At 49.4% G+C, this 19,808-nt stretch overlaps 1 protein-coding gene across 2 annotated transcripts in view; it reads right to left on the reverse strand.

Moving 5' to 3' along the window:
* LOC142588061 (uncharacterized) overlaps positions 1–19,808 on the reverse strand; it is a 67,177-nt gene that overhangs the window by 38,912 nt on the left and 8,457 nt on the right. For both annotated transcript variants that reach the window (XM_075699508.1, XM_075699506.1), the window contains exon 2: positions 3,493–3,575. The gene's annotated coding sequence lies outside the window, so the exon portion shown is untranslated. The remainder of the gene's footprint in view (positions 1–3,492; positions 3,576–19,808) is intronic.

Here is a 19,808-nt window from a genome sequence, read left to right on the forward strand (position 1 = left end):
GCAGCTCTCACGTTTCCGCCGCTTTCCTATCGCGAAGTCGGCCAAGTCAAGCCAGCCAGCAGTCGCTAGGGCGCCCGCGGCTCTCTCTCTCTCTCCGGAGTAACCATGGCAACAAATCAACCAACGGAGACGCCCACGCAGAGCCACCGCCGGAGAGCCGCAGCTTTCAGCTCAATCCCGCGCCACCACTGCAACAACGCGCTGCGCCAACAACCAGAGACACACAAGACCTGGATGGCAGTTCGTGCAAAGCCGATAGTGCGCGGCCTTCGACGTCCGCGAAGAGTAAAAAAAGAAGGGGGGGGGGGGGGTGTAGTGCTGGGAACAAGTAACTAGCAATTTTTTTTTAATGTTCCGCTTCGTCCCACGATCGTCGCGGCAAGAAAAAAGCTCTCTTCCATGTTTCCCCCACTTTCCCGGCATAGCCAACAGCACCCCCCCCCCCGCGATTTCCCTACGTTTCTTTCCCCATCCTCCCGAAGATGAGGAAGAGATTCGGGAGGCAGGCAAGAGAGTGGTCATAGGGAGCGGGAGCGCCAGGTCGGTTGCCACGGGCAACCGCACAGTGCACTGCCAAGCTCGGATTCGGCCCGCTCGCCCGCCTTCCCTGGGCTGCTTTGCCGATACCCCGCTGCCGAGACAGGGTATACAAACGCCCGAGAAACACTGTGTCGAGCATAAACGCGCACTCCCCCTGCGCCCTTCCCGGGTTTTATTTCCGGGAGGCGCGGAACAAAACTATACTGTAGGATATGGAGGCGCCGCTCTTTTTTCCCTGCGATATGCGAGCGACTACGATAGGGACAACGAAGAAAACGCCTGCAAGCTTTTTGAAAACAGAAAGAAAGATGGATCGCGGAATAGGCGGAACAAACAAGTGTACACGGGAACCGGTAACTGAAACGATGCTGACAAAATTGAAAAAGAAAAAAAAGAGTTCTGTAGTTTTACGTGCAACAACCACGCGATTTGATTATGAGGCACGCCGTAAGAGTGAGGGGGCTCCGGTTTAATTCCCGAGCACAACTGGGTTTCCGTATACGTGCACCCCCACAGTGCGGTACACGGGCGTCTTTTGCATGTCACCTCCATCGAAATGCCGCCGTCACGGCAGGGACTCGATCCCGCACCCTCGGGCTTTTTGACGCAAGGCCATAAGCCTCTACACGCCACTACGGCGAGTCGACGTTGACAACGCCAGCCGTATTAAAGGAGCACGATAGACTTATTTTCGAAGTTGTAAAAAAGCCCTACCACACATTTCTCACGTGGGAAAGGATCGCACTTAGCGAGCGCGACTATTGGTAACACCATAGGAGGATGCTCCCATGACTAGGCTCCAATGTAAGGTGCATGGCTGCGCTGCTAAGGTGGCAAGTGGAACCGCCTGATCTCTGAGGCCATGGTGGACCACACGGGGACATGTAAACATGACAGGAAAAACGCAGAACACGGGCCATTTATAGCAGGGCACCGGTCAAAATATTCCAGTGCTGCCCAACGTTTGACAGGACCAAGAAAGTTAGCTTACGCTGGAAAGAGAGAGATAAATTAATGAAGGCATTTTCTTTCATGACTGAATCGTTTTAGCCGCACGTTTGTCAGTGCACCTTCAGTAGTTTTAGGTCGACGCTAGCAAATCCTTTCAAAGAAAGCTTTCGCACAGGAAGATAAGTTGCGCCATGTCGTTAAAGGGGTATACTGAGATGACATTTTCGATTAGTAAGATCTGGATGAGGGCTATAGTTGGTTCATATTTAGAACTTTTTATTTTTTTGGGGGGGGGGGGGCGGAGGGTATTTGTTTCCTTGTTTTATTCGCGTTATTTAAACTCAGTTCCAGACATATTCGGCTTCCTAATTTACTGCATTAAATGAAGGTCCGCGACAAGCTTCCAAAATCGTACAACTTCGCAGCGCCCAACATAATTTAGTATAATATCGCTTCTCCTACAGCCCCTTTCGGTTTCGTCTCCGAGGAAGTCGCTGTGTGGTGACGTCATGACGCAAGAAGGTGGTCACGTGCGAGCAGACCACAGATGTTTTGCCACTAGCCCCGACCGAAACCTGTCGTGTTGCTCCGACTCGTTCGGCCGTTCGATGCGCTACAACGTGGCAGCATGGAGGGCGGAGAGGAAGGGGGGGGGGAGGCTCTCGCGACCGAGCGAGAATGAGTGCGCGTAAAAACGTCGCAGTGTCCTGCTCGAAACAGGCTGTACACAGAACAGCAATTATATTAAATTATGTATATAAAAAAAAAGACAGCAGGAAATACCGTTCCAGTACACCTTCGAGGAACGAGTCGCGTGCGTCAGGCGTGCTTTCATCAAGTTTCACGCTTCTCTATTACTGTCACATCAAATTTATTTGTTTTTCTTTCTTCCTGCGCCTTTGCATGCGTGATGATTTGTCATCTGTCAAATGTATGCAAGTACGTATGACGAGCGTAAGCGAACGAATAAAAACAGTTGTTAGCGCGCAAAGCTCCTCGCGCTCGTTTCGCGTTTTGCCGGTCACGTGTCCTCGCGTGCGCCGCATCAGCAGCGCAAGCCTGCACACCTTACAGCCGCGTGATGCGAATTGTAGACCCCCGTGAAGCAAACTCTGAACCTAGCGTCGGCGACATTATCGTAACATTATCGCGTGCGGATAATTTTCCCGTATACAACACGCTGCCCTGCGCGACAGGTTTAACGGTGGACTTTGGGCGAGGTCTTCTCTTCCGGCTCTTAAAAGAAAATTAAATTAACGAGTTTACGTGCCAGAAACCACTTTCCCATTATGAGGCACGCCGTAGTGGATTCCAGCAAATTTCGACCACCTGGGCTTCTTTAACGTGCGCCTAAATTTAAGTATTCGCATTCCGCCCCATCGAAACGCGGCCGCTGTGGCCGGGATTCGATCCCGCGACCTCGTACTCAGCAGCCCAACACCATAGCCACTGAGCAACCACGGCGGGTACCTACCGTGTATGTCTGTTCCAAAGTTGTGGTACCGATAATACGAAAATTGTGAACGCCCACCTCACCCCCCCCCCCCACCCGCCCGCCCGCAGTGGGAGACTAGGAGAAGTTAATAGTTTCTGCGCGCTTTAGTTGAATTTGGCGTCGCCAGTAGGCGCCACCGACAACTTCGCGCTAAAACCCCTTAAAACTTCGTAAAGTAGCGACACTCTCATCCTGCGCCTTCACTCTTCCTCGTTTCTCCTCTCTTTCACGCTCCCCCATCGACCGTGGCGCCGCCTACACTGCTCGAGCGTAGCAACGGCGCCAACATGAGCTCCTCGCCACTCCGTAGACGCTTTTCGAGCAAAAATGGCGCCGATGCACGGCGCGAGGGCCCACGTGATGCTATTAGGCCAATAGCGACGCGGCGTCGGCCAGCGCGCGCGAGGAGTTGGCGGCATTCTTCAAAGCGTGGCACTACTTTAGTAAGTTTAAGGGGGCTTTACCCTCGCGCCATTACAGAGACACCACAAACGTGCAGCACTTGCCTTTCTCCAAATTATTGCTTGTCGAAGGCTTCCGTTCTCAGCGTGGCCAGACATAGACGGGCGTGTTTCAGGAGCGCTGAGACCTGCGCCAAAAAAGAAGTACGGCAACGATTAGAGAGATCACGCGCTTTCAAACGGGGCGAGAAAGAAAAAAAGAAGGCACACAACCGATGTAGGCATTCTCCCAAATACTGCGCACCATACTGTTTTATTTTCTTTTTTTTTCTTGCTTCGAAATAAAATGCTGTTTCCAGCAAACTACAGGGAACTCGACACTATCGGCGCCACGCGTCCACTTCCACCGACGAAATGCCGTTTCAGGGGTCCAAGGGAATGACGAAGTAAATTTGGCGGCCCGCCCTCATTGAAGCGCTTGGCCAACGCCGCGCACAGCCAGGAGATAACGCAAGCTCCTCGCGGTGCCGGACCCGGTGGTGACATCGGAGACGTGACGAAAGGGGGGGGGGCGACGACACAGACGCTCTTTTTCCAGCCAGTTTCGGTCTCAAGGAGCCTGCCAAGGGGAACTAATTGTTCGCGTAGCTACCATATGAAATCCGCTATTCAAAATTTAATCGTTCGGACAAGTAGTTTCGAGGATGGGCCCCGAAGTACTCATTTGCTGTAGCCACCTATTGTTGATAACTAGAAAGTTAATTACCGTAACTTCGCTAATTACGCACGTAAATAGGGAAGTTGGTCTGTATCTAGAGGCTGCCAATCCGTACACACGAATGGTAAACATAACGTTACCGAGATTTATATTTTTCTAATTTAAAAAATTTGGTGCAGCTGGAAGAAAAAAACACCCTGTGTGTGTATGTATGTATGTATGTATGTATGTATGTATGTATGTATGTATGTATGTATGTATGTATGTATGTATGTATGTGAAGGGGAACCGAGGGGCCCCCCGTTTTCTCAAGTCACAACCACACGAGCCCAACAATGACAACAAGGAAATCATAGTGGGGGGGGGGGGTTGCTTAACTGAAATGTAGAAATTGGGGAAATGAACAAGTGCGAAAAAAAAAACAACTGGCCTCAGGTAGGATACGAACCCACAAATTCTTATTACACGCACGTGCGATGCACTTGTATACGTATGCTGTGGCGGAGAAGAGATTACAAGCAACGCAGTCGCAGAGAACTCCAGATCAACTTTGACCGCTTGTGGTTCTTCAACGCACACTCAAATCAAGGTACACGAGCGTTTTCGCACTCCATCCTCATCATCGCAATGCGGCCACGGCGGGTGGCAATCGAACCGGCGCCCTAATGCCTCGTCGCAGGACGCTATAGACACACTAAGACACCACGCGGCGGGTGCAGGTACTAGCGTAGAACGCGAGAAAAATATATCACATACTCGATACGGAACTACTTCACTAGGTAATCTTCGAGGGCTAATTGGTGTCTGTGCTTGCTCGTGTGGTGCGTGTTGATACGCGCAGTCAATCATGCTAACCGACACGGAACGTTGGTCTCTCTATCCGCGCCCCCTTCGCTTTTTCAAGTTCCACATTTTCCCAATTCCCAATCGCCCTCTCCACATTTCGCTCTCCCAGGCTTTCCTCACCCTCCCTCTTTTTTTTTCTCCCGAACGCTTCCCGCAGCGCGCGCTCCGCCTCGAAAACCCGGAAGTCTGCGCCAAAAGGGGAAGCAAATATGGAAAGAGGGACGGCGCGCATGCGCCGAGACGCCGCCACCGCCGTTGTCATGGCGACGCTCCGCGGCGTCTCCTTCCCTCTCCCGAGTAAACATTAGGGAAGCGAAACCCAAACAGTCACGGGCAGAGGAGGAAGAGAGCGAGCGAGAAAACATGAGGGAACGGGGGGGAAAATTTTAAAGGCGGCGTGGTCGGCGGCGAACGTAAGTACGGACCACGTGCTTGCTGCGGCGGCGGCATCCAGTGCAAAAAGTAACCGCGCATCGTGGTCGTCTTGCTGCAGTTTCTCACAAAAAATTTCCAGGCGGCATCTTGGCGCTGGCGTTTACGGATGCTGCAAGCGCGGTTACAGCGGGCTATGAGGGCTCAGCTGCATGCCACGGCGTTTCGGCCGGAAGAGGCCCTATTCTAAGCATTCCGCCATTTTCTTCCCAGGCGTGACGTAGGCGCTACGCGTACAGAATGGTGCTGGCGGCCCCGATTTGCTTTCGTAACGTGACGCAAGCTTGGCGTTTCGCCCAACAAACGTGAAACGAAAGCAACGAACCAAAACGGCTATTGGTGAGGCAAAACCAGTTTTCTCCTCCTCGGTAAAAAAAAAACTAAATAAATAAATAATGCGGATAGTTCAACGCGTACGATTATTGCGGTGAAGACGCCTTTCGATCTCGTCGTCTGCTACATTAGCCACAATACGTGTCTCCGAGCGAACTCAATGAGTAATCGCATATCGGCGCCAAAGCACTTGCTTTCTGTCTTCAGCATGCGCGACCGCGTAACGGTGAAGAGGACACGTTGCCGGCCGCGTTATCGCTATCTCACGAAACGCAAGCGACTTAACTAGGTTGGCTTAAGAAGTGGCCGCACGTCAGCGATAGCGATGCGTCCGCCACAGGTGGCCGCTTGCACGACGCAAGCGCTGCCATCTCCCTCGTTCACTTCGCTGCTTAAACGCACTGCGCCATCTTGCGTACATTTGTTTCATTAAATTAAAATTCCGCCGTAGTATTGACCTCCCACGATGCGAAAAAGTAATTAATCTTGACTGCAATACAAATCCAGCAATGAGAAGTGCGAAAGGTCGCAGAAGATTTGCAACGTTCAACCAATACTAAACAAACGCGTCTTAAAAAAAATGATGGCTCAAAAACACATAAGCCGACCCCGCACGAGAGCAATGCAAATGCTATGAGCACGCATTATGAACAAAAGTTTTTCACGGCCCCAAAAGACCGCAGAAATGCGGCGACACACAAATACCTCTCGGCCGCCACTGCATATGGCCGCTCATTACCATAACTCGCGCGGTTCGTCGCACAAAAAAAAGAAAAAGAAAGAAAACGCGGCGGGAAAAAAAAATCTGCAAATTGGCGAGCCGGTGCAACGCCCCGCAACGTCAAATAGACGTTTCCGAAACGGCCCCTCTTCCTGTGACGCTCCTCACGTGATATTCATTCAGCCAATCAACGAGCTGTCATGGCGGCCATCTTGGACGGCCACCACATATTCGCGAAGTTGCAGGTACATTTCGCAATTTGCGCTTCAGATGTGAATATCGCTGACATTATGTGATCTGTTCTTTCCAGAAGGGTGTTACTTACATAGGTGTGATGGCACCTACAAGTGTTGCAATGTTAATATTAAATCTCATAGCCTCCTTTCTGGTTTTTTGTTCTTTCGGAGTGTTTATGACCCTATTCCTGCGCTCAAGGTTTCGTAATCTTATTTCTACGAGCAATCTGTGAAATGCTTCCTTACTATGTGCTTCTTTCCATATTTTTCATTTCTTTGTATCTGTAAGTGTAAAAAATAAGTGTGCTTGCTTCATTATCATATTGTTGAGAAATGTAGCCCATTGTGCTGAGCGTTGTCGGATCTGGTGGTTAGGGCAGGTTCAGGCGCATTTGACAGGCACTTAGTTGCCTTTTTCCCAGACGTTCCCACGCAACCACCATGTAAAAAAAAAAAATCATTTGCGCGTTTGAATGAGTGGATGAATAAAGTGTTTCTCGACACCACTCGGGTTTCTTACTGCAAGATACCGTTCACTTTCTTAAAGGGCAAACATAACAATACAGCTGCCAAGGACCAGAAAAATAAAGTTACATTTGAATATGTCGAACGACTGCGTGACCTCTCACATCGACCTATTTCAAACAACATATTGCGCTACAAAGTGGATGTTCCCCAACGATTACGTGTGGGCGCGGGCAAGTATCTCCTTCGTTGACTTGGCAAAATGTCGCAACGCTTGGAAATATAGATTATATATATATATATATATAGACTAATAAAACACGCCACAAGGTCACAAGCCACAAGCAAGAATCTGAGACAAATCAACGTAACAACCAACCACAGCACCTACGGTAGCAGAACGACCGCGGCGCCATATTTCTCTGCCGTAATTTACTGCGGGAATAAACGAACACTTCGCACGTGGCCTCCGTGAACGCGCTCGCTCTGCACTTGGCCTCTACGGTCGCCGATCACGGAGGCCATGCTTTCAATCCGCGAGCCACGCAGAGGCGGCGGCGAGGCGAAGGCAACACGTGGAGACGCGTTTTTTTTTTTTCATTCTTGTTTTTTACCTTTTTACTTTGTTTTGTTTTGCGACCGCCCCAATTGGAATGCGGTCTTCTCTAATCGACGACGGCTCATTTCGCTTGCCGCTGAGAATAAAAAAAAGAAAGAAAGAATCGAAGGAACGCGCGGCCCTAGGGCGAGGCCCCAACAACGACGCCAATAATCGGTTACGTATAGAGCGGTACACCCCTCCCTGGGGGGGTGGGGGGCGTTTCTCGCGCGGGCCGGGCAGAGTGGTGCGCCCCGAGTCGTTACGCGTGGCCGCAGCTGCCAATAAGGCAAGCCACGAACGTGCGAACACGTCGGCAGCTACCGAGGACCGAAAATGTGCAAACGAAAAAACAAAACAAAACAAAACAAACAAAAAAACAAAAACAAAAAGGGGCACTATTTCAAGGCTACAAACCAACGCGTCGTGCAAACCCACAGCAGTGCAACATTAACGAACTTCTGGCACAGAAGGACAAAGAAAGAAAAATAGAGGAAAGGAGGAGTCATTGTCGACCTCGTTTACGCACCTCGCTCCAGTTAACAGCCAAACGCTGCCCTGGATCTGAATGGCTGGAGCCTTAGCGGAGCCGAATGAACCATGCAAAGCAGGGTTCGGATGGAGGAGGGGGGGCACAAATAAAACAATAACAAATGTAGATGTGAAAGAAAGAACGAGTGGCCAAAGGGGATCGGGCTGCAATCCGACGATGAGGCTTACGTGCCTTGGCAAAACAACGACACATTCGAAGCTTCGCAGCCGCGCTGGAAAACGAGCACAATCCGAGCACATCGCAAACGAAAACAGGACCATGAAAAAAGAAGCCGGCCTAACCAACACTTGCTACTCGTCCGACTCGTAAAAGCTGCTGCGCAGCAGGCGTGCGAATGTTTCACTATGCACACGTGGAATTCGCCGAGAGATGACACAAGTGAAAACGATGGCTCATTCTCTCGCGGCACATTCGACCGGTCGTTTTTCCCAACGCGGCTGCGAGGCTTCGAATATGTCGTTGTTTTGCCAAGGCACGTAAGCTTCACCGTGACAGTAAGCACACTCTTATAGTGTTGCCACTAAAGAAAGAAAGAAATCACCGACGTTTACGATCCTCTCTATTCGGAAATTTGAGTGCAGCCCCTATACGTGTTGTCATTTCGCGATATATTGGCTGACGCGGACAATGTCTCCGGATGCTCGTTGCAAAAGGAGCGAAGTCTGGCGCGACTGTCTCGCTAAACGAGAGATCGCGAGAGCCAACGCGTAGGTGCGATTCACAGCAGCCGCCGCAAGCAAACCTCCGCTCATGCAGCGCTTTGTTTCCACATATGCTATCGGTGGCGTCATTGAACAGACGAAGCGCGCTACTACTCTGGCGCCATCTCGCAGTCATCATCTCCGCACAGCCCGCCTTGCGCGGCACTACTCTTTTTGTTACGTTTTTGCCACACCCTCCTCCCCCGATTTCCTCCTCGCGCTCTCTTCGCTATCGCCGTCTTTCGTACCCCGCTGCGGCCGGCGTTCGCTCTTTCATCCTTCGCTGTGCTCGTTCGCTTGGTTACGGTGGACAACGCCCGCGCTCGCCGTAGGAACGGGCGCCTAAGATCTGCGCTCTAAAAAACAGAAATAGTTTTTAGACCACCTGGAATTCTTTCACATGTACCTAAGTACGCGAAAGTTCTCGAGTTTCAGCCTCATCGAAATGAGTCTGCGGAAGCAGGGAACAGGGAATCGAACAGGCGACCTCACCCTCCCAGCAGCACCACGCCACGCTCACGAGTTACCACGACGGGTCATAACCGTATTTGCCGAAAAGTGTAAAAAGACAAACAACACACGCGTAAACGAAGGGTATACGCCGCATTATCAACCCCTCTAGGTCAGCAGCAAAGTTGGACACAGAAAAGTCGGTGATTGGAGTGATAGCTCTGCACGCTATAGTTTATAGGCTTAACGCTACGAGATGTCGCCACCAGTGCAATACTGCTATGTCCACGCCCCCCACAGCCCGTTAAAGATGTACCACTTTCTGTAGCGCTGAATGGAAAGCTACGGGAAAAGGGCGCGCGCGTGCCAGCGCGCCTGAAATCAGTCGACCAGCTCCACATTCGTAATCGTTTAGGACGTTGAAAAAAAACTAAAGGTCTTACATTAGTGTTGTTTTGATTACGTATTACCGCACTTATATTAAAGCCGGAGATAAAACACACCACTCAGCGTTATACATGAATGTGATAGATACTTCTTCCTTTTTTTCCCCACCGCGTTCTGGCAAATGAGAAATAATCGCAAGCAACAACGCATACGTTCCATACTGTATCTACTTCTAAAGACTGAAATCGAAGCGGTGTCAAGCTCTGCCGGGCTATTTGGCGCAGTAGGCGCAAAAAAAAAAAAAATGCCGCCCCTTCAAAGCTTTCCCTTCCCAGCCATGGAAAAGTTGTCTGCAAGTTCAACGCAAGAAAGAGGACAATCTCGCGACGGTCGCATAAACGGACAGGCAGAGGGATGATTGATATGGCGGCGAAGACGACGCAGCACCCGCGTCGAGTATAACAATAAGCCCGGCGCATGCTTCTGAAAGCTAAATGTCGCTAAAGGTCGCCAAGACCGGGCGCATACAGCCACACGCGTATACAGGGGCCTACCACCTTTGCATCAAAACGGCAAGTTGGGCCAGTTGGTTGGGATTCATAGTAAGGCTTGTTACAGCGCAACCCAAACAAGGTCAAAAGAACGTATAGAACGACGCCGTGTCGTCGTTTTATACCTCCGTTTGTCCTTGTCTTGCGCTGTAACAAACCTTACTATGCTTACCACCTTTCTTGTAGAACTATTAAGGCCGTTATGTCGGTGCGTGAATAATTAGAGGCTCCGTACGCGACACGTTTCAAGTTAAAAGAGTGGGACAAAACGCAATCTTGCACGTGTAAAAGCCTAGAAAAGAACTTGATGAGCAATCGTACGAAATAGAGAGAGAGGGAGAGAGAGAGGGAGGGAGATGCAATAGACTGGCATACTATTACTTCGACTTTATTTATACGCAGCGGGTAAAGGTCTCTCTCTCTCTCACACCCACCCACCCACCCACCCACCCACCCACCCACCCACACACACACGCACACACACGCACACGCACACACACACACACACACACACACACACACACACACACACACACACACGCACGCACGCACGCACGCACACACACTGGAAATACACAGCGAAGCCGGCGTCTAATATCTCTTTAGAGAGTGTTAGCGTTCCAGTATTCCCGTGGGCGGATTGGGTATAGCCAGTTGAGCGGAGGCGTGAGCGGCCGACGGATCGGTGGCGACATGTGAAATTGAAATATCTTGAAATTAAAAAAAAAGGGCCTTTAAAGGGACAGACAACCGCTCAGAACATGAATCGAGATAAACCCTCTCATGAAACGATTCCATATCGTAGTGGTTAAAACGAGCCATGCTTTCTCATTAAACGTGGATTTATATACTTAATTAATCACTAAAAGTCGCGAAAAATGACCTTTGGCGCCCCCAAACGGCAAAACCACGAAGCCGCATAAGAGGTCCACCACGTGACCTGCTACTAATGTACGCGGTTACTGGTCTTTTCATTAGTATTGAATTGCAGTGTACTTTTTTATTACTGTAAGTTTTTACTGACTTACAATGCGCAGATAAGCCTTCGTTTGTGGTGAGCAGAAAAGTGGCGCTGCCTTCGCCTTCGTTTTTGGTGAGTTGGCTTCGCACGTCTATCGACAGAACGACGACGACGACGGGGGCCAGCCAGCCACGACGTAGGCGTGTAATTGGGGGAAAAGGCGGTACAAATATAAGAAATGTCTGTATACAACAAAGCGAACTTACTGCACCAGCTTTTTATTTTCGAAAGTGGTTGAAAAGACCATAATCTAAGGTGGTTAACCACAGTTACACTCACTCCTGTGAAAGCAGAAGGATGGATGGCTTTCCCAATTTGCGAGACAGGCTATCGGCATCGCTCTCACTTCTCAGCGTCGCTGGAGGAGGGACTCTTCACGTTTTTAGAGGCTGCTCAGATCGAAAAATTCTGCTTACCAAATATCCACGCGCTTTTGGAAGTAACCGCTGCAGATGTAAACACTACCGAGAGTGAACTTTGCGTTGCGGAAAAAAAAGAAAAAAAAACCGAAGTCCTTAAAGATCGGTTGTCAATCCCTTAAAAATCTAACTACTGTGTGGAGCAAAATTTTTTATGCAGCTCTTCAGTTTTTTTTATAACTGCTGAAGATGGCAAAAATAGATAACGTGTCAAAACGTCGCAATGTCCTGCCCTCACGTGACCACATACGTTGTCGTGACGTCACGTCGAAATGTCGCATGTCATACTCTCACGTGACCAGATACAGTGCCGCGGCGTCACGACCCAGGTATAGCCTCTGGGAAACGAAGCCGAAACTAGCTTTAGAAAAGCTATTATACATGAAGTATTTACGCTCGCTCTGAGGCTTGTCACCATTTTTTCTAGGGTTTAGAGGTCTATGACATTCAGAGCAAATGAATGAATAGTCGAAAATATAAGCTCATATTCTTTTCACCGACTGATGGAAGCAAAATCTTGATTTAAGAAGTTCATCATTTCCTTGCAGGGAAATTGGAGTTGGCCTCGAGCCCGGTCCTCCTCAGCGTCCGAGCCGCGCGCGACTCCTCAGTGCAGACACGGGGCTGTGCAGCCGCACCACGTGTTCTGCGGCCTTCGGGGTGCCCATAAAAAAAAAAGCTCAGTGCGTGACCAATTTTTTTTTTTTTAACTACGCGGTATGTAGGAGATGTATGATTTGTTTTTGTGATGCCGTATATGCAACACGCTTGCGTCTAATTTTCAGCACGTCAACAAAAAGACCGCGCGGCGCGACACGCAGCCGCTGTCAAGGGGGCCGAGAGACGATGCGTGTATACTACACGCGAACGGCCTCGACCCAAAAACAAAAACAAAAAAAAAGAAAAGGTCAGCCTCGGTGATGCGGCCGACTTCACAGAAGCTCACAGACTCGCGCGCGACAGCGCCCCGAGGACGACAATATCACTGACCGTCACTCCACCCCCCACCCCCACTTGCACTTTCACCGCCCCCCTCTCCCCTCGCGATACGTGAAACACTCGACTGAAGACCCCCCCCCCCACCCCTCCTACCCCTCCCTCCGAGCGAGGAGCCCCTTCGCTTTGAACACTCGATTGAAGGCCTTCTTTGCAGTAAGAGTAGAAGAGACAGGTGGCGGGATTAATTACCGACGCAAAATAAATGTACAGTTTGCGCCCAAACAAGTGGGCAAATCTGCAGGTAGCTAACGCACAGTCGACGACAAAAGTTTGCGGACCACGGGATCCGAGAAAAAAAAACTGAATGTCTGCGCAGCCTCACAACGCAGCCTGGTAATCGCATTTTCAGCCTCTCTACTAGTATATGCGAAAACTGTGACGTACGGTTTTACTGGCTACTGCCACGGACTGCCCGGGTTTTCAACGTTTTCCCATGTCCCGAGGTCCGTAAAAATTTTGTGCTCGACTATGCATTTGTGGACTCCACCCGAAAAGGAAAGATACATAATCCCGTGATACCGTCGGCGAAAGCAACAAATTAAGATTACCAAAACAACGATATGATTATGAGGCACGCCGTAGTGGTGGACAACAAATTAATTCTGACACAATGCACATAACACGGGCGTTTTTGCGTTCAGCCCTGGCCGAAATGCGGGTCAGCCAAAGGAAAGACAGATATACAGATGGATCGATAGATAATCCCGTGATATCACCAGCCGTAACAAAGACAACACGCAGATAACCCCACGATACAATCATATATAGATAATTATATATAGATTGCAGAGAGAGAGTGGCCTTCGTGCTAGAGCGGAGACAAATAGGCTGATGATGATGAAGCCAGCGATAGCATCAGCCAAAACAAACAGACATAACAGACAGATCGATAAACAATCACGCGCTGTCAGCCAAAACGAAGGTCGCCACACTGGTACGCGAGCGTGCTCTGCCATTACAACGTGCTGACGACCTGCACGCCGCTTCTGGCAAAGTCTCCGAGCTGCGCCGACCTCCCGAACAGATAAATAAACAAACAAACAACGCCGCGGCGCGATGCCGTCGATCCTTGAACGCTAGGCCGACCCAGCGCGCACACACGCCGGGGAGAGAAGACGGGAGTTTAATTAACGCCTCCCCCCCTCCCCCCGCCGCACGTTGTTGCGCTTCCGTGCCTGACAAGAGGGGAGTCCAGCTAGCGCACGCTAATTTAAAGCGGCGCCGCTAGGCGCCGCGCCGCCGTCGCGCCCCCTAGGGAGTGCATGCGGAACCTCTGGCATGCAGAGCTGCGTCGATGCAGACGGCACGAAAACCCACCAGGGCGAATACGGCGACGACGAAGGGCGCAGGGATTGCACGTCAGCGCACCTAGATTGGGCGAGCATGCAAGATGAGCGTCGACGGGGGTTGTTTTCAACTGACGGCACTCTCCATGTCACAAGTAGTTTGCTCACAAGTACATGTGAGCAAACTACTTGTGAGGCACCTGTGAACTACTTGTACAGGTATCTGTGAGCAAGTACGAGGTACCAGCTCACAAGGTACGAGGCGTACAGAGTAAGTATACTTCCGCAGAGAAATGTCATTTATGGTGTAATTGTCCCGTTGGCGACAGGATTAGAGAGCTATGTTTTCGCATACATAATCGAATCAAAATCAGTTTATTCGGACATCAACATGGCTACACAGAATGTGGCCGCGGGGTGAGGCGAAAGGAAGAAGCTAATATTTGCATGCTTCCTGACGAGGCCTCATCCCGGGTCACACATCAATGGCAGAAGGATGAGCATGTTCACTGAAAAAAAAATTCTACAATTTAATTTTGGCACGGCTGGAAATTCATCAAGACACATGGAATTATAAAAGAAAGAAAATATGTCAGTAACGCTACAATGGACGATACAAACGATAATAGGAATAAGGCTAACACTAATACCACCGCATATCACAAGTGTTTTGGTACATAAGTATTAAGAGAAAATAGCATCTCCATTTTCTTTTTACATTCAAAAATAGTTTTAAAGGTTACAGCATCAATTATTGAAGAGTAAACATTGCATACTGTAGCAATGTGTGTCAAGGATCTTAGAATTCCGTAAGCTGCATATGAACTATTAAAGACATATAGCGCAATAAATTTGTGTATTATATTATGATGCACGGTATATTAAAGAAATGAAGGTCAAAGTTCTCTAGAATTTCGCGCCAGGATCTCAGCGTCGGTACTTAGGTGTGACGTCACTGATACCAAGTTATTTTCTGATATTTGGTCTATATTTCGAATGCACTATAGTCCGTCCATCTTTACTGAAAAAAAAAATCGAAGGCAGTGAAACCTCGTTCAACAAAGTTGAAAGAGAAGCCAGAATTGCTTTTATCGATTACTTCGTTATACGTTATTGCACGTACTGCACTACGAATATCTATGGGGATTTGAATGGGAATTTCACCTACTTCGTTATATCCAGTTTCGTTATAAGAGGTTTGACTATAGGCCCGAGTCAACGCAATCACTGGGTCACTGGGTATGCGCTCAATTAGACAACTCGGGACACTGGGTATGTTCTCGAATGGACAATTTGTGACACTGGAGAAGTGCAACTGCCAACTGGGCATGTGGCACCGGGTACCATGTATGAATATTCTTGGCCAATCCGTCAGAATGGGCTTGTGCAACGACTATACTTCTCCACGCAGATGCGGGTTCTGAGCCGATTTGCGCACCCTTTCCCCAAGCACAACGGCACACTAAGGGGTCCCACCACCCACCGGCAGCAGGCTTATAGGTTGCCCAAATTGATAAGCATAACAAGAGGCAGGAAGTGTACAAGATGGCAACAGAAAGTCAGCTACACAATGGTAAAGAAGTTGGCATTGAAAAAAGCGGAGCATGGAGAAAGAAGTGAAACGAACGAAGCGGAACCATAGTGTGCATTATGCGAGGAACATTGAGCTATATACAGGCGAAGACATTCCAGCAAACATCAAGGAAATCTTCACTTGTAACTGATTCCCACATATAGTGGGATCCGCCGATTTATTCAATTAATTTATTTGTCGCTTGCCAAGGCTCCTGTCAGGACAAGAGTAACTTGCCAATACAGACCTAACTATTTGTCCCATTAGGGTCCCCTTCTTGCAGTGATTGGTAGACAGTAGCAGCATCACGGAAACGAAATAAGGACACGAAGTGCTTGTTAGTTTTCTTATTAGGCTGCTTGTGAAACGTAGCCATTAGAAGCGGGGCGCAAATTAACACACATGCGCAGACGAAGCAACGACAGGACGACAACTTGTCTTTTCTACGCTTTCTGTGTATCAGTGTTAACTTGCGCGGCCCGTCTCCCAATGAAGAAGTGGAAATATATTCGTAGAGAAAAAAAAATATATGAGACGCCAAGATAGAATGAGCGGCCGCCCTGCCCGCGAAGAGAATCGACCAATCCAAAGCGCGCGCGCCCAAAACGACGCGTCCGTCCGGCTTCTCCTCCTCCGCTTCTTCCTCCAGGAGGCCGTGTCCGTTACCATGACAACGACCTACGCAGCGCGGCGGTGATAGCCGTGCGAGGAGAGGAACGACGCTGGGAAGGAACAACCACTGCTGCTGTTGCCGCCGCCGCGTTTTCCTTCTTGCAAGCAGCCGCGGAGCAGGAAGTGAATATATATATATGACTATGACGACGAAATGACGGTGACGGCGACCTTAAGAAATCTTTCCCGCAGGACAGCAGAGGCGGGAGGGGGAGGGGGGGGGAGTTGGACAGGCGTGTTATGCAGATACACGTGACGCAGGGTATTAATTGCGCCTCCTATGTCCCGATAACTCAATGACAAAATGAAATAAAGGTCTCGCTAAACCAGCTCTACCTTCTTAGAAGCATGGACATATCAATTGTGAACAATTGGTATTATTATTATTATTACTACTACTATCGGTTGAATATGAAAACAAATCATTAAGGAAAGGGGAGGAAATCACTGGCGGCCACACTGTCAACGCACTCTGGTGATCACCTGAACGGCAGTCAGCATTGGGGTAGTCGGACGTTCATTGGGACAAAGGTTGCAAAAGGGCAAGAAGGCAGGACAACAGAGGATAGAGCATGAGAAGGCAACTGTGTGCGTATGTAAACAATAGAGCGCCTAGGTAAATGTCCAGCACCGATTAAAGACCCTCCCTCTCCCTCTGGGTTAAACGCTCGCTTGCGCAGCGACTTTTTCTCACGAAACTTCCGTCACCCGGCCCCGCACACTGGCAGTAGCTGTGTCGCAAGGCCCCATAAGTGCGTCGAGTTTTGTTGATGCATTTATTTTATTTATTTTAAGCGAGGTCGGGTGGTAAACGCAGTTCACCACATCAGCTGTAATGCTCAAAACAAACTCTTCTTCAGACAGTCCAGGGACGCATTTTTTACAAGCCAGTTCCTGGTACTCGATCAGTACTGTCCGGTATGTTACAATATAGGGGGGGGGGGTGAGGGGGGAGGTTTCTAGACACCCCCGTTAGATGTGGAAGGCGGCAGCTCCACGTACGTGAGGAAAGTAGACAATGAAATTACCGTCTCTTCAGTTTGCTTTGCTTATTAAACACAGAGATGAAAATATGACTTCGTGTAGCAAGGTTGGCACGTTGATGTTACGCGCTGGACTTTCACGCCCATCTCGCAAGGTATTCGAAACGCACTTCACAGCTGTTTTTCGTCATCTACGACGACGCAGCGGTCTAGATCAAACTGGTGCCATACTTCCTTTTTTTTTTTTTTTTTTTGCGAAAGCTAATGGCTAGAATATGATCGAACCGTTTCCACACAGGTAAGTATGCATCCGACTTTGTATCCGCGGACTACGGAGTTCACTTTGAATAACGTTGAATTGTCAGTTTGCACCACGATGTACAAGCGTGGGATCGGCCCACACGATGATATGATTATCAAAATGAAATTACTACGTAAGCGCTTCAGAGTTCCCGTCGTAAAGGACTGGATCGTCAGTGTACGTAATGATGCATACAAGGGGTCGGTCGCGCGAGGTCGCGCAACAAATATACAAAATGATCGCCGAACGTTTTCGGGAAGTGATGACCCGCGTCGAGAAAGCTGCAACACCAAGTAAGCTAAAAGTTACCCAAAATAGTTCGCTCTAATCGGTTTCCTTATATTTTTCTGCGTTATGTAAACTTAACTTTCCGAATACGTGAAGAAAATTGTGCACAAATTATCGACGATGATTGTCAATGCAACCGAATAGAACGAACGAACGAACGAACGAACGAACGAACGAACGAACGAGCGAGCGAGCGAGCGAGCGAGAGAGCGAACGAACGAACGAACCGACCGTTTGCCGAGTCCAAAGACCGACCATCAACCAACCACGCAAACGGGCGAAAGGGGTGGGGGAGGGGGGGGAGGGGAAGGCTGTGTGCCAATCGGAGCAACTCGTACATCAAAGCTAGCGAATCTCTGTAAGGGAGTCCTCGCTACTTTCGGAAGTCGTAGGGGTCCGTTTTTGTCACTGCCCGAAATTTAGCCAAAATTTCGCACCAAAATTTCGCACACACTTTTGCTATATCTCTGAGCTTTGTGCAGATAACTGAGTTCTGCCTTTAAAAAAAAAATGCTAGTAAACGGCCCGGTACGAACGTACTCATAACAACAGATACTAAACAGAGATATTTTTTTCAAACGGTCATTCGGTGTTTACTAGAATCAAAGGTATCAGGACAGACTCATTACTTACCCGCCGTAGCGGGCATCACCTCCGTCCCCCACTGATCCGGACCCCGAACCCAATCCCGCCTATACTTTCAAAGAGATCGTTCAGCTCTACCAATATGACCATGCCATCTATCCCAAGCCCTGTAAGGGCCTCACAAAGGCGGAAGAGCGCATTCTCCTTCGCCTTTACACCAAAACTCTACTGTGCCCGGCAGCCTTAGAATACTTTGACCCCGCTTGCACGGGGCAGTGCCCGCACTGTGGCGAAAAGTCCTCAGACATTTTCCACATGGTGTGGGCATGTAAAAAAAAAAAAAACCCAAATCTAACCCCCCCCTACCCAACCCTTTCCGGGAGGACTGGGAGGCAGCCCTGCTCGGCTGCTCTGACCTGACGGCCCAGCGGGCCTTGGCCGAGCGGGCCCGGGCGGCGGCCGACGCCAATGGGCTCCCGTAAGGGGGAGCCCACCTGGTGTTGGTGCAAAACTTATGTAAATAAATGTTTTTCAGGCAGTGGATGCTTAGTGCCTATGGTGTTGGGCAACTACGCACGAGATCGTGAGATCGAATCCCGGCCGCGGCGGCCGCATTTCGATGGGGGCGAAATGCGAGAACACCCCTGTATTTAGATTTAGGTGCACGTTAAAGAACCCCAGGTGGTGCAAATCTCCGGAGTCGCTGTAGTGGGAGACTTCACAAATTTGGACGACCTAGCATTCCTTAACGTGCCCCTAAATCTAAGTGGACGAGTGTTTTCGCATTTCGCCGCCACCGAAAGGCGCCCGCCGTGGCCAGGATTCGATCCCGCGACCTTGCGCTTAAATCAATTTGACGTCACGGATTTCAAACAATTTTCTCGAATCTCGGCCGTTGCGGCGCCGTAAATGTTCGTGAAACTTGGTCGAGTTCACTTTTTTCGGTCTCTTAGAAGGCGCACGTTTACCGACAGAAAGTCAACCAGGCTAGGCCACCACGTCGGGTAAGAGCCGAGCTTACGGCAAATAAACTGAGTCCTGTCAAAAAAAAAAAAAAAAAAGGTCTTTTTCATTGAATAAAAGTTCATTGTCTGTCTGTCTGTCTTTTTCATTTTTCCATAAAGATATTGGGCGACCTCTATTCGGAACATATACGCATTATATTTTTAATCTCTTGGTAAGTTCAATATACAGAGGTCGACCTATATTCGTGTTTAATCTGACACCGAGTACATGCGGTACGAACGTGAACGCGGATGCAGGCCAATAAGCCCTCGGAGATATGCCACCTCATGTAATCAAG

The sequence above is a fragment of the Dermacentor variabilis genome, chromosome 7, assembly GCF_050947875.1.
Source record: "Dermacentor variabilis isolate Ectoservices chromosome 7, ASM5094787v1, whole genome shotgun sequence".
NCBI classification, from domain to species: Eukaryota; Metazoa; Arthropoda; class Arachnida; order Ixodida; family Ixodidae; genus Dermacentor; species Dermacentor variabilis.